The following is a 16,186-nucleotide window of genomic DNA, read 5'->3' as shown; positions in this document are numbered from 1 at the left end:
CAGAGCTATGGTTCCTCAATTTCCTGCGTTTGCACAAGTGAGCAAAAGGGCATCCGCCTACCCACGTGACACTGAATTGATGAAAAGGACTGGCAAAAGTAGAAGTTCTAGAACAAGTTGGACATTCAAGCTTTGTTTCTGTGCCACTGTCAATGTCAAGGCCCAAGTGGAAAGAATTCTGTGTCTGAAACAATTCTTTAAAACCGTTGCTACCAAAAAAACTACCAAACATGAAAGTACCAAAAAAAAGTTTAATAATACATATACTAATTTTTGTGTAATTCTGCATATATCCTTTGTTTTTGTTTTTTTTCTAATTTGTATTGCAAATGTTACACAGACGAAAACATACATCACATTATGAAGTCATGAAGCATTGCAAGGAAGCAAACGTCTGTCCTTCAACCATGTGCATTAGACCCTAGAAGCTGCTGATACTGTCAGTGCCACCTGTGTGCTCCCCCATCCCAGCCCCCGGCTTCCTCCCCACCCTCCGTAACAACTACCTAAAGTTGTGTTTCTGATACCTTTGCTTTTCAGAAATAGCTTTCCCACAGATGTGTCCATCTCTAAACAATATATCCTTTGGTTTTGCTTCATGTTGAAACTTTTATACACATGGTACCATGTTGTATGTCTTCTGAGATTCTTCTTTCCCCTTTGATATTATGTTTCTAAGGCTTATCCATGCTGCTGTTTCCAGTTGTAATTCCTTCATATTCACTGCTTTGTAATAGTCCATTGTGGGAACAGAAACTGGATACATAAATTACGTTTTCTTCCGTATCGTTTTTTTCCCTCCTTGGTATATGATTGATAAATCTTCTCTTGGGAAAACCTATGTGTATGTTCTTCCTCCCTTGTTCGGTGTTAAACTTATGTTGATACCAAGAATAATGTTTTAAATTGTATGAGACCCGGAGCTTGGGTCCTCAGCATTCTCATCATTCAGTCGTCCCACCTCTGCTAGAATCCTGTGGGGCAGGTACCCACTGTAACCTGAAGGCATCTGGGCTCTCGAAAGTTCTTCCTTGAGTTGAAGGAGAATCTGCCTCCCCATGGCTTTCTCTCATTGGTTCCAACTCCTCCCCACCCCCTGGGTGCTGTCGAATGTCTGTACCTTCTATACCAAGAGAGCGATGGTTCTCCCCCACCCCTACCCCAACCTATGTATCTGCTTCCACTCCCCAGGTTCCACCAAATCCTGCCTCTTCCTCCCGCACCCAAGACGTCAGTTCCAGTTCTCTCCCCATCTGACTGCTATCCTTTCACCACCTCCGTCCTTATTTTAGTGTAACCCAGTGTTCCCAGATCTGGCCAACTCTGGATATGAGCAATGTTCCACTAACAGTTAACCTTCAATTCTGCAAGTTGGAAACCTTCTACCTGCTCACACAGGAACTCCAGTCCCAAGGAGTGTGATACAGTCACTTAAGAGTTAGTCCTGGTAGGGCTTCCCTGGTGGTGCAGTGGTTAAGAATGTGCCTGCCAATGCAGGGAACACGAGTTCGAGCCCTGGTCCGAGAAGATCCCACATGCCGTGCAGCAACTAAGCCCGTGCACCACAACTACTGAGCCTGCGCTCTAGAGCCCATGTGCCACAACTACTGAGCCCATGTGCTGCAACTACTGAAGCCTGCGCGCCTAGAGCCCGCACTCTGCAACAAGAGAAGCCACCGCAATGAGAAGCCCGTGCACTGCAACGAGGAGTAGCCCCCGCTCACCGCAGCTAGAGAAAGCCCGCGTGCAGCAATGAAGACCCAATGCAGCTATAAATAAATAAATAATTTTTTTTAAAAAAAAGAGTTAGTCCTGGCTGCCACTCCACGTCACCGCCACGGCCAAGGCTCTCGGAAGTAGAAAGTGACTAATGCCGGTGGTGACACTGCCACTAACTGAGCAGAAGACATCATCTGACACAGCCACCCCTATCCTCTCCAGGGCTCCGCCACCACGATTCAGCCTGTAGCACTGCCGCCCACACTCACAGACCTCAGAGTGCCACCACAGCTTGTCATGTGGCGGTAAAGGAGAAGGCTCTTTCCTCTCTGGGCTGCGCACTGTCTCAGAGACCCACAGCAGGGCTGCTTGGGCCCTCGAGCGTTACAGAGTTTAGAGAGGCAGTTCCTACATTCCCCCCAGGACCACTAGGGTGAGGGCAGTTTCCAACAGCAGCCACTAATCCCCTGTGTTCCCCTCCCTGGCCTTGGGGCTGAGTGTGCTACACCACACCAGATCCCTTGCCATTGAGTGCCTTGCCAGCCGGTCCCTCCCTCCTCCGCCCCGCTCTGCCACACATACCCGTACACGTCTGAACCTTGATTGTGAACACAGATATCCCTCCCAGGTTGCCCCTCTACCCCGTGTAAATCAGTGGGTACAACAGCATGGGGCTGGGTGGAAGATGTTGCCTAAGTGGGCACACGTACTAAGGTGTCTGAATCCCAACTCTGATCAGTCAGGACCCCCAGGACACAGGGTTGATGGTCTCCCTGTCCCATCCCCTGTTAATAACCAGATTCACACACCCTTTTAGGTAAATAAAGACAAAGAAAAGAAAGACAATTTTTGAAACCTCTGTTTGTTAAGTATAAACCCCTAAGATTTTTTTTTGGTCTCCTTCTGATAAAGAAAGAACCAGCAGTTTTCAAGTTAATCCAAGAAGCAACTGCTCTTTACTCAACCCTGGAAGAGGAAGTACAGAAGAAATGCGGTCTAAGAAAGTCATACTCTAGCGGAGGAAATGCACTATCTTGCCAGCTCTCCTCCTGTTGTTCTGACCACTCTTTGCCTTGAAGTCCTTCTTCAAGTGAGAGAAATAACTCGTATGTGCCTATGAGCCCCTGGGGGGCAACACCCATGTCTGACCCTCTCTGTTTCTCTCCCAGGACCCAGCCTGGGGCTTGGCTCATCATAAACATATAATCATAGGAACCAAGCATGTGAGGGAAGGGAAGAACATCTGGAATCCGGCCACATCACTTCCCTGCTCAAACCCCCCCCTCATGGCTCCTCATTAATGGCAGGAAAAATTGCAAGCCCCTTGCCCAGACATTCATGCCTTTCAGCTCCCGGGGCTCCAGCCCACCTCTCTATCCTCATTTCCCACCACTCCTGCTGCCCCCGTGTTGCCGGTTCTCCAGCTTCCAGTCACACGGGACTCAGTGAATCAGTCTGGGTCCATTGGGTGAAGAACCACTAGGCGTGGGAGAGAATTGGGGTATCTTACAGGGAGCGATTGATGCGATTATGGGAGTGTAACAGCGCATCAGTTGTTTACGCATAGCCGTGGTCACTGCAACTAGTGTAGCATCAGAGGCCAGCAGAGCAGGCACTAGAGAGGGAAAATCGTCAGGAGTTGGGGAGAGCAAGGGCAAGCTGGTGCTTACGGGAAGGAACTGGAACCCACGCTGTCTCTCCTTGTGTCCGAACCTGTAGCTTCCGTCAAGGGGCTGACCGGCAGAAGTGGAGCCTTCATTGAAGAGATTGATCCAAGAGATGAAGAAGAAATGGAAGGGAAACAACAAGGTCCTACTGTAGAGCACAGACAACTGTATCCAATATCCTATGATAAACCATGATGGAAAAGAATATATTAAAAAAGGATGTATATATATGTGTATAACTGAATCACTTTGCTGTATAGCAGTAATTAACACAACACTGTATATCAACTATACTTCAATTTAAAAAAAAAAAAGAAGAAGAAGAAAATTTTCACTCTATGTCCTGGTAGTAGTTTCTTAGCTAAATCACAAAAGTGACTCTGAGATAACCTGCTTTCAATTACCTCCGAAGAAAATAAATAAGAACCCTCCAAAAACCGAACCAAAAAACAAAAACAAAAAACAACAAGAAGAAGAAACTGAAGGAGAAAATCCAATGGGAGCTGAAGCAGGTGCGGGCCTGGCTGCTACATCACACCAAAAAAAAAAAAGAGAGAAGGAGGCCCTGTAGAGGTATGCCAGCATGCATGAGCTGCAACAGTGTCTGTCCTCATCATCTGACCATAAACACCACGGCCACTTCCAACATTCACTTCCACTTTCCAAGCCTCATGCGATTTTTCTTATGGCCAACCCAACCCAGAGGTAATTCCAGAAACGTAGTTCCGGCTCAGCTGAATTTGACCAGACACACACTTCCCCAGCCTGTTTCCTCTGCTGAGAATGTTCTTCTGCATTCTCCTGCTGAGTAACTCCTACTTATCTATCAAGGCCCCACCCAAATGGCTCTCCATCCCTCAAGTGTCTCCTGTCACCCATGGGCCGACTTCATCAACCCCTCCTCGTGCCCCAGCGACGCTGAGTACCAGCTTCCATCAGACGCCTCACATCTATTCGATGCTCACGTGTGAGGCTGGATCTGTATGATCTCTGTGACCCAAGGGACTAGATGCTACTAAACATCATCTCGGTCAACCTTCACAACAACCCTTTGAAGCAAAATGCTTTCATTGTCTCTATTTTACAATAATGGAGGAAACTAAGACTCCAGGAAGAGCGGTCTCTTGCCCAGTGATGCACAGCTCATAAGGGGCAGAGGCAGGACTCAATCCTGGTCCATCTGACTCCAGAGACTGAAGTCTTAATCACTAAGCAATTCTTAAGGTAGAAAATATTAAAGGTGACCGTGGGGTGACCGACGTCCCGGTTTGCCTAGGACTGAGCGGGGGTTCTTGGAATGCTAGCTTTTCAGTTTGAAAACCGGGGTAAGTCCCAGGCAAACTGGGACGCCTTGGTTACCTTTGGCAAAGTGCTCTGTCTGTGTAAAGGTGGGAGAGGCACTGGGAAGCCAGGGAGGGGACATTCTGAAGCACTGAACCTATGCTACTCCCCAAGACCAGAAGAAGAAGAAAGTTTTTGGATTGGCTTTATTTGTCTAATTTCTTCCTTCCTCAGGAACTCAGCCCTCTGGGTTATTTGGAAAGCAATTTGGGGCCAGCAGAGCTCGGGGCTTGCTGGTTGCACATAGAACGGTGGTAGGAGGAAGTGTGAGGTCAGGGGTGGCAGGGAATACTGTTTCCTTTCCTACAAAGTCCATCACAAGCCTGCAACCTGGGGTCGAAACTGGGAGCCACAGAGCCTGCAAAAGGCGGGGGAGTCTCTGGGCTAAAGAAGCATCAGCAGAGCCGATAGAGGTAGAATCCTGGCCTCCGAAACGTCAGTGCTGGGAGGAACGGCTCAGTCCAACCGGACTGGTTCAACTCTGGGAAGGGATGCAGCCAAGGTCACAGAGCAAACAGAAGAGCTGGAGCTGAGACCCAGGTTTCTAGGCTTCTGCCCCCAGGTGGGGACTTGGGCAGGAGAGAGCGGCCCAGCCCACCGCTGACTTCAGGCAAGCGGCTTCTCTGTGTCTGATGCTCACTTTCTTTATCTGTGAAATGGGGAGAACTTCCAGGTCAAATAAGAAACGTCAAGGCCTAGAACCGTGCAGAGCACCTAAGAAATGTCAGGGCCCTTCTTTAGCCACGCCTAGCCCGCAGCCTGCAGTCCTAGAGGCAAGTCTATTGGCCAAGTGGGGAGTCTATTACTTATCAGCTCTCTAATTAAGCAAGTTCTTTCCTTCTCTTGGTGTCAGACGGTCAAGTTCATGAGGGGTTACTGGAAATGTGAACAAAGCTCTTATCTTAAGAGCTGGGAACTGTCTTTGGGGAAACTACCTTGATAAACATCTTGGAGAGATGCATGAGGCTGGGTGTGATAAGACACAACAGAAAGGCTTTGTTTGGGGTGGGAGTTCCTGAAAGGGAAAATAAAGGATGGGGTGGGGGAAGGGAGAGGAAGGGGCAAACAGAAGACCCAGCGAGATGGAGAAAGCCAGCCCCAAGGAGGGAGAACCAGCCAGACTTCCAGGTAAACAGGAGTGGCCGAAGGAGAGCTTTAGAACTGATGATGCTTCTCCACTCTTCCCCAGAAGTGGTTTGTAACACCATCCCCTCTCTACCTACAAATCATCAGTAACATCTGCCAGTCCCAGGAGTGCTTGATACAAAGAGTGTGTGTGTGTGTGTGTAACTCAGAACTAAGTTTCCTGTTTGAGGCAAGGCAGTACAAAACGGAGATCATATGCAAGGAAGAAAAAGCTAAGGGTCTGAGAAAGCTTGGCCTGGCAGAGACCGCTGGGTCCATGGACATCCACTCTCTCCTTTCCTGGGCTCACAGCTCGCTACATTCCCCAGCCTCCTCGAGGTTATGTTTGGCCAAATGATGGCGTTGGAGCCGGTAGGATGTGATGAGTGCCACTTCCAGGCCTGGCCCCGAAAACCTCCCATCCCAGCCCCTCCCTGCTCATCCCCTTCCTGTGTGTGGGATGACCTTGGGGGCCCTGTGTTGACAGTGGCTGATCCATCATCAGCCTGGGCCCCATGTCCATCCCACCAACCTGGAACAAACCTCCTAGATCTTATCATGAGAGAAAAAAATAAACTTCCATTGTGTTAGGTCACTACATTCTGGGTCTAATGGCTAAAGAAGTTTAGCCTACTCAAAACAGTAAGCTTGCAGGAGGTGTAGAGCTCACCACAGTAGGGGTGAAGTTGCCGGCCCAGCACCCCAACTTTGGGAGGCTCACGGTGGCCTGAACCAGAGCCCGGGGAATATGGGGCAGCCCGAGTGGACAGACATGAGACCAGCACCCTAGCAGCGCCACGCAGCTGCGTTGGGAGCAGTGACAAGCCATCCAAAGCATCCCAGGACTTCCCCAGCAATTCCAGAGTGTGACACAGGGCTTCCTGTCAATGGAGGGTAAGAGGGGGTGCAGCTGGGTTTCACTAAATTTGAAGAAGGGAGATGGGATAGGATTTGCTGCCAGAGAGAGTGGAAGAGTCCATATTTGTTGTTGTTAGAAGGAGAGAGGGTACTGGTCCCCGGGGATGCCTGGGGGGATGGGGGCAGGCTGTCTCCACCGGCCCGAGCCAAGCACTTTCCTTTGTCCAGTTCTGCTCCAGGTGTGGCTCTCAGCATCCAAGGGCATCAGGAAACTCAGAGCCCTGACTCTCCTGTGAGCAAACCAGCTCCAGGCAAGCAGGAGGCCTTGGAGCAGGGCTCAGCTCCGACACCAGTGTCCTGGGGCTCCGGAGCAAGGACACAGAGGGGCGGGATGGCGAGGCAGAGCAAGAGTGGAAGGAAATGAGCTGCCTGCGTTCTGTGAAGGCTCAGGGTGACTTATTATGGGAAGATCTTGGCGGAGGTGGAGCCGGGGAGGTTGGGAACAGCATCGCCGAGACAACCAGAGGTTCAACTGTCCGCAAAGTCTATTCCTCTTGCAGATGGCCCATCTCTCCCACATTGGAGCTTCAGAACGGCAAGAAAAGATATTAGAGGAGACAACCAGGGTTCTGTACGGAGAAGCTTAGAATGGAAAATCGTCATCTTCTCGGTGCCATATTTCCTTGCCTTCCAGAGACCACAGACAGTATTCTCAGTGCCCTTCGCTCCCAGGCCCCATAGTTTTTCTGTCGCTGGAAGAACACAGACGCTGGAGTCAGGCCAGCCAGGGTTTGAGTCCCAGCTCTAGCACCTGCTAGCACTGCTTGAGCAAATCTCTTCAAGTCTCTGAGCCTCAGTTTCCCCATCTGTGAAATGGGGATTATAAAACTTGCCAGCTAGGGCTGCGGTGAGGAATCAACAGACATAAAATGTAAAGGAATTTGTCACAATCATCCTCACTGTGACTTAATGAGTTAGCATTTGCTCGATGCTGGGTCCTTTTCCTGACTTTTCGTATTCAGTCCTCACTATGACCCCTCTCGACAGATGAGAGAGGCAGAGCCCAGAGAGGCAGAGTGATTTTCCCAGGGTTGCTCAGCTTTAAGATGGCTGAGTCTGGCCTGGAACCCAGGTGGTCTGACCTCAGAGTCCAGGCTCTGGGCCCCTCCCTGCACTTGTGATTCAGAGCAGGCTGTGTATCAACGGTGCTCAAAGGGAGGCTGAGACATAAGTGGGAGCGTGGAGCAAGGAAGCATCATTCTGAGGAAGGCTCTTGGAGGCAGAGGGATTTGAGGGGAAATTTTCCCAAACAAAGCAGGATATCAGCAGGAGGGAAGGGGTGAAGGGGAGGCATTGCCAGGCAGCGGCTGCAATGGAAGCAAAGTCGGGGAAGTGGAGACACACGAGGGGGGTCGGAGAACAAACCCATGTGGCTGCAGCTGAGGGTCCCAGGCAGAGAACTGAGCAGGGGCTTCACCAGTGGAGCTGTTTCCTTACAGAAAGCAGTCATTTTTTCTCTCGGTCCCCTTCACAAACACATCAGACTGTGAGCTCCGTGAGGGCGAGGACCAGGTGAGTCTCCTGCCCTGCTGCAGCCCCAGTGCCCAGACTGGCACCTGAACCATGCACCGTAGGCACTGGACAAACAGTTGCTGGATGAATGGAAAGGGGGAGGGTGTGTATTCTCATCCATCTCTCTCTCTCTCTCTTTTTTTTCTTTTTCCAGCAGCGCCATGTGTCTTGTGGAGATCTTAGTTCCCTGACCAGGGATTGAACCCGGGTCATGGCAGTGAAAGCGTTGAGTCCTAACCACTGGACCGCCAGGGAATTCCTGCATCCATCTCTTACTTTGTTAGAACTGCACCTGAATTATCATATAACCCCCTTTGCTCCTGCAAAGGAGGCATATTGTAACAGGGAGTGGGGGAGGGAGGTTAGGGAGAGAAATGGGTGGAACCAAGCCCCCCGACAAGCATTTATCTCAGGATACTGACTCCAGGGAACAGAAACCACAGCCGTGCCCTCTTCCCCACACCTGTTCACCCAGGATATTTTAGGAGATGAATCTCCATGGGTTTCTCAAATCTTGCAAGCAGAGACACTGACAACTGTTCTAGACTAACTTTTTTTTTTTTTAATTTATTTATTTATTTTTGGCTGTGTTGGGTCTTTGTTGCTGCGCACAGGCTTTCTCTAGTTGCGGTGAGCGGGGGCTACTCTTCATTGCGGTGCGCGGGCTTACTGCAGAGGCTTCTCTTGTTGCAGAGCACGGGCTCTAGGCGCACGGGCTTCAGAAGTTGTGGCTCACGGGCTCCAGTAGTTGTGGCTCACGGGCTCTAGAGCGCAGGCTCAGTAGTTGCGGCGCTCGGGCTTAGTCACTCCGCAGCATGTGGGATCTTCCTGGACCAGGGTTCGAACCCATGTCCCCTGCATTGGCAGGCAGATTCTTAACCACTACGCCACCAGGGAAACCTTAGACTATCTTTTCAAGAATGTTTGTATAGCAAACAGCCTTGGAAGATGGAGAGTCTTTCTCTCTGAATCGAAGGGCAGGCATGCTTACTGCCCACTATAAAAGCTTGGTGTTCATGTCTTGTATTGCAACCCACTGCATGTGAGGCATCCAGCTGGACCCATCTCTGTCATCCTCGTCTAGACTTGCCTAGTAAAATATAGGACACCCTTGTAAGTTTGAGTTTCAAATAAACAATGACTACATTTTTTTTTTTTAATTAAAAAAAAAATTTTTTTTTTCTTAGCCATGCTGTGAGGCTTGTGGGATCTTAGTTCCCTGACCAGGGATCAAACTCAGGCCCTCGGCAGTGAAAGCATGTAGTCCTAACCACTGGACCACCAGGGAATTCCCAATGACTACTTTTTTAGTATAGGTATGTCCCATGCAATATTTGAGACATACTAAAGAAAGGTATTGATCATTTATCTAAAATTCAAATTTAACCAGGCGCCCTCTGTTTATTTTTTAAATCAGGCAGCCTTTCCGCCGTGGGACCTGGGGGCCAGAGGAACTGGGGCAAATATGCTGATGTTTATGCCATCTGCCATGCCGTGAGTAATAAAGATCTTTGTCTCTGGCCCAAGGCTCTCGTGTTTTCTGCGGGCACCCTAGTTAGCTCACAAGTAGGGCAAAATCTCATACTTCTCCCAGTTCTTGATAGGTAGCCCCAGCCTGAGCTTGAAATCTGGCCTAGAGTTGGCAGCTCACGGCATCTGTGGGCTGAATAGTTGTCAATCCATAGGAATTAGTGCCAAGCGCACAGAATTCCTCGGGGATTTAGAATAGGTTCCTGGTGGTGTAGCAACTTTACATTTCACTAATGCATTGTTGTTACCATGGTTACTATAACTATACAGGACTGCACAGCTTCCAAAGAGCATTTGCACGCATCATCTTGTTCGACTTCCCAATGACTTGCTGAAACATGCATGATCATTGTTACCTTAGGAATTAGAAAACTGAAGTTCAGGGTCAGGAAGTCCATTGCCCTGGCTTGCTGCCTGTTGTGCAGTGGTGATATGTTTCCCGAAGGTGTCAATGCTGCCGTTACCACCATCAAGACCAAGCATACCATCCAGCTTGTGGACTGGTGCCCCACTGGCTTCAAAGTTGGCATTAATTACTAGCCTCTCACTGTGGTACCTGGTGGAGACCTGGCCAAAGTACAGCGAGCCGTGTGCGTGCCAAGCAACACCACAGCCACCGCTGAGGTCTGGGCTCGCCTGGACCACAAGTTTGACCTGATGTATGCCAAGCATGCCTTTGTTCACTGGTACGTGGGTGAGGGCATGGAGGAAGGAGAGTGTTCTGAGGCCCGTGGGGATATGGCTGTCCTTGAGAAGGATTATGCGGGGGTTGGAGCCGATAGCGCTGAGGGAGAAGATGAGGGTGAAGAATATTAATCTGTCTGCTGTAATTTTACACTCTTGTCTTGGGACTGCTTATTTGTGTTCTGTGGAGCTGCCCATTGTGGCCCCATCTTGTCAATAAAAGTGAGATTTCTATTTTCAATGTCAAAAAAAAAAAAAAAGTCCATTGCACAAGGACACACAGCCAGTCATTAGCGTAGCTGGGATCACTCAACCAAAGAGGACTTATGAGACCTACTGTGTGCCTAGCACTGGCCTAAGCTCATCACATACTTTATCTAGGACTAGTCTGGTAATGTGGGCATAATTAAGACCCCAGAAGGGGTCTTCCAACACCCGAGTTCGCATGGCTGGGGAGTGGCAGAGTCAAAATGAGAACCCATTTCTGTTTAATGCCAAAGCTTGAGCAAAAAAATACAGTAGATCATAGGGTATGGGGGGGGAGGGGCAGAGCCCCGCTTAGAACAGAAGTCTATGGAGTCATACCCTTTATAGCAGTTTCCTGATAGCCCCGTTCAGGCTGGGAGCTACAGCACTAAGCAGGGAACTGAGGCATCTCAGCCACACAGACTGGACAAGCTGAGCAACCATTCATACTGGAATTCAACAAATACTACAGTTTATTCCAGGACCCGTGGGCTGGTGGGCTGGGCCGTCTCAGGGACGGAATGGTGCTTCAAGCTGAGAGGGACGCGAGGGGGACAATGATGTTTTCTGCACATCCTTGAGGAAAGTTGACTTTTGGGGGGAAAACACATTCCTACGCCAGAGTTCCCCAATGTGTTTCCTGAAACGTTAGTTTCAAAAAAGAGGGAAAAGGAAATTCTATAGTGAAACAAGTTTGAGAAATGTCATAGCCCCTCTCTCTTTTTTTTTTTTAATAAATTTATTTATTTATTTATTTTATTTTTGGCTGTGTTGGGTCTTCGTTTCTGCGCGAGGGCTTTCTCCAGTTGCAGCGAGCGGGGGCCACTCTTCATCGCGGTGCGCGGGCCTCTCACTGTCACGGCCTCTTCCGTTGAGGAGCACAGGCTCCAGACGCGCACATAGCCCCTCTCTTCCTCTTGGATTTAGAGTCTTCAGTATATGAAAGGCTCTGATAAGTCCTGTAGCAGAGGACTCTGTTCCATTTTATTTAATCTGGAATTTCCTGAAAAGACCTGATCGGGGCATTTCTCTCTTGTTTCTTTTCCAAATAATTTTTTCGGTACTAATTTTCATTAAGACCTTTTGAAAAATGCAGGAATTGCAAGAATTTGGAGGCCACAGCGTTTCTTAAAATTCTCCCTTTTCCTCATTTTCAGCAAAACTAAGCCTTCAGTTTTGGCTCAGGAAATGGAAGCAGGATTTCTGGGGCCTCTACCAGCATGGAGGCCAGCGGAGCAGCATTCTTAGTACTTCATATACAATCTTTTTTCTTTTCTTTTTTTTTTTTAACAGATCTTTATTGGAGTCGAATTGCTTCCTTCTATATGAACAGAGCCTCAGGAGTTATGTGAGGCAGTGGCCCTGGGCAGCATTTATCATCAAAAAGAGGTTTGGGAAGCAGCCACACCGCCTGGAGGGGTGGGATAGGGAGGGTGGGAGGGAGGGAGACGCAAGAGGGAAGAGATATGGTAACATATATATACGTATATATGTATAACTGATTCACTTTGTTATAAAGCACAAACTAACACACCATTGTAAAGCAATTATACCCCAATAAAGATGTTAAATAAAAATAAAAAGAGGTGTCCTGAGAGAGCCCCCTTAGCTCTGGGACCTTCGTGCATCTCCTGTACTGCCTTGCCAGGGGACATTGTCTAATAGTAGGTACACGTGAAACCCCATTTAGCACTTGCCTCTTGAGCCACAGGAAATGCAGCTGAGACCAGGCTCCCTCACCCCGTGCAGAAAGGGGATCGTCTGCCTCTCGAACCAGCCACAGAAGCAACACTGACTGAGTGTTACACACAGGGGGCCAGGCAGGTCCTGCTGCCCTCACCTACTCTCCTGACAGCTCTTCCAGGGCTGGAAGTCCTCACTGTCAGAGCCACCTTTTGGTCCACGGATGCGTTCCAGGCTGCGAGCCTCTTTGTTCCTAAGAAGAAAGACGCTCTTGGGGCACATGGCCTCTGAAAACCCAAGGGTGATGTTCCTTAAGCTGTGGCCCAAAGAATTAATACACGGGATGTGACGAATGTTGCAAGAACAAAACCAGTTGCGTGCTAACATAAGTTCAGGCAAGTCGACATCCCCTGTGGAAAATCACAGAGCCCAGTACAGACCTGAGTAGCCATGAAGGAGAAAGGCTTTGACTGGCCTGCGAGTAGAGCAGTCATTTATATTCACCAGGAATGGGAAATGCCCAGCATGGGAGATTTGGTCGACGATCTGTTAAGAACCAGGCTTACAGGAATGCACCACGGGGACAGGGAGAAAGGTGTGCCAAGTGCACGACCACGTGCACTCAGACGTCAGACAGCTAAGAGTTCAAGTCTTCCTCCCCAATTTAGAACGATGCAACCTTAGGCAAGTTACTGAAACCTCCCTGGCTTCAAATTCCTCACCCCTAAAGTAGGAATCATAACAGCTCCTCTCACAGGTGGTTTTTGTGAGGATTGAAGATGAGTGCACGAGGCAAGTGTTCAGTGAACAGCTGTAGCCATCGTTACTGTGGTTGTTATTGTTTTTTTGTTATTGTTTATGGAGATGGAACAGAGGGGTAGCAAGAAGTGGGGGGGGGGATCATGAAAGGCGGGGAGGGAAAAGGCCAAAGACACAGGCAGACCTCGGAGATATTTCGGGCTGGGTTCCAGATCATTGGAGCAAAGCCTGTATCGCGAAATAAAGTCAACGTTGCAATAAAGCGAGTCACACACATTTTTTGCTTTGCCAGCGCATATAAAAGTTATGTTTACACTATACCATAGTCTATTACGTGTGCAATAGCATTATGTCTTTAAAAATGTGCACGTTAGTTAAAAAATAACTTATTGCTTAAAAATGTTAACCATCATCTGAGCCTTCAGAGAGTCATGGCAGTAACATCAGAGATCACTGATCACAACTCGGTGCTTGGTGACCACCTAGAGGGGTGGGATAGGGAGGGTGGGAGGGAGGGAGATGCAAGAGGGAAGAGATATGGGAACATATGTATATGTATAACTGAGTCACTTTGTTATAAAGCAGAAACTAACACACCATTGTAAAGCAATTATACTCCAATAAAGATGTTAAAAAAAAATCATGAAGAAGTTTGAAACTTTGGGAGAATCACCAAAATGTGACACAAAGACACGAAATGAGCAAGTGCTGTTAGAAAAATGGCACCGATAGATACACTTGATGCGGGGTTGCCACAAACCTTCAATTTGTTAAAAAAAAAAAAAAAAAAGGAAAATCTGCGAAGCGCAGTGAAACGAGGTGTGCTTGTACATTTTGCTAGCTTCATCACAGTGTGCTGTAACATCAGAGCTGGAAGAGCCTTCCCTTGCCTACAAAGTCGCAATAACTGAAGTCCAGAAGCACGAAGAGACTTTCCCCAAATCATACAGTGTGTTAGTGTCAAGCCAAGAAATCATTCATTCCCCAAATATTCACTGAGCACCTACTCCACTATGCGGAGGCAATTTGCATAATTCAGGAAACATGCAACACACACCAGAAATCTCAGGCTTGGAATTTACCTTATAGAAATATTTGCAAAATGTTTTCAAGATAAATATGTTTTTTTTCTTTTTTTAACATCTTTATTGGAGTATAATTGCTTTACAATAGTGTGTTAGTTGCTGCTGTATAACAAAGTGAATCAGCTGTACGTATACATATATCCCCGACCTCTTGCGTCTCCCTCCCACCCTCCCTATCCCACCCCTCTAGGTGGTCACAAAGCACCGAGCTGATCTCCCTGTGCTATGCGACTGCTTCCCACTAGCTGTCTATTTTACATTTGGTTGTATATATATGCCCACGCCACTCTCTCACTTCATCCCAGCTTACCCTTCCCCCTCCCCACGTCCTCAAGTCCATTCTCTATGTCTGTGTCTTTATTCCTGTCCTGCCCCTAGGTTCTTCAGAACCTTTTTTTTTTTGATTCCATATATATGTGTTAGCATATAGTATTTATTTTTCTCTTTCTGACTTACTTCAATCTGTATGAAGTCTTTAGGTCCATCCATCTCACAACAAATAACTCAATTTCGTTTCTCTTTATGGCTGAGTAACATTCCATTGTATATATGTGCCACATCTTCTTTATCCATTCATCTGTCAATGGACACTTAGGTTGCTTCCATGTCCTGGCTATTGTAAATAGTGCTGCAATGAATATTGTGGTACATGACTCTTTTTGAATTATGGTTTTCTCAGGGTATATGCCCAGTAGTGGGATTGCTGGGTCATATGGTAGTTCTATTTTCAGTATTTTGAGGAACCTCCATACTGTTCTCCATAGTGGCTGTATCAATTTACATTCCCACCAGCAGTGCAAGAGGGTTCCCTTTTCTCCACACCCTCTCCAGCATTTATTGTTTGTAGAGTTTTTGATGATGGCCATTCTGACTGGTGTGAGGTGATACCTCATTGTAGTTTTGATTTGCATTTCTCTAATGATTGGTGATGTTGAGCATCCTTTCATGTGTTTGTTGGCAATCTGTGTATCTTCTTGGGAGAAATATCTATCAAGATAAGTATGGCCTTTTCTTGCTCTCCGGCCATCTTGGCGGCTGCAGTGGGCTGGGGGTGTCCCGCACCTAAGGCAGGAAGATGGTGGCCGCAAAGAAGATGAAAATGTCACTGGAGTCGATCAACTCTAGGCTCCAACTGGTTGTGAAAAGTGGAAAGTACGTGCTGGGGTACAAGCGGACTCTGAAAATAATCCGGCATGGCAAAGCGAAACTGGTCATCCTTGCCAACAACTGCCCAGCCTTGAGGAAATCTGAAATAGAGTATTATGCCATGTTGGCCAAAACTGGTGTCCATCACTACAGTGGCAATAATATTGAATTGGGCACAGCGTGTGGAAAATACTACAGAGTATGGACACTTGCTATCATTGATCCAGGTGATTCTGATATCATTAGAAGCATGCCGGAACAGGCTGGTGTAAAGTAACTCGGGCACAATTTTTCTTTAATAAAACTGGCCAGAGCTTGTTTTAAAAAAAGAAAGATAAAGATGTTTTTCAAAGGGACATAATAAACTATGCATGTGTCTACTCATTTGAGCAGAAGGAATACAGTAAGAATAAACCAGAAGCTAATGGGCTTGGTTATCTGCAGGGGGTAGGTGTGAACAAGGCAGAAAGAAAGGGAAACGAAGACAGGGTGGAAAAGAGAAAGACCATTGGAATTTCTCTGACTTTTTGTGTAGCTCTGACTCATAGAGCTATGACAATATTTCACATACCCCAAAGCTGACTAAATAAATAGATGCAACCAGGATGCAGGGGGAACACCCAAAGTTATTCAAACAGTAACAGATGAACCCAACAGTATGACAAATGAATAACATCACCACACTGAAAGCAATAGGGAAGAAAACAACTAACTGAAGCAACTTTAGGAAACAATTGTTTTGACTGGCTCTAGACATTTACATTCCCACCA

General features: G+C 47.7%; 1 pseudogene; it reads left to right on the top strand.

Moving 5' to 3' along the window:
* Window positions 1-15,289: 15,289 nt before the first annotated feature.
* Window positions 15,290-15,735, top strand: LOC115854377 (large ribosomal subunit protein eL30 pseudogene; annotated as a pseudogene).
* The last annotated feature ends 451 nt before the right edge of the window (window positions 15,736-16,186 follow it).

The sequence above is a fragment of the Globicephala melas genome, chromosome 6 (assembly GCF_963455315.2).
Source record: "Globicephala melas chromosome 6, mGloMel1.2, whole genome shotgun sequence".
NCBI classification, from domain to species: domain Eukaryota; kingdom Metazoa; phylum Chordata; class Mammalia; order Artiodactyla; family Delphinidae; genus Globicephala; species Globicephala melas.
This window is presented reverse-complemented; position numbering and strand designations above follow the sequence as displayed.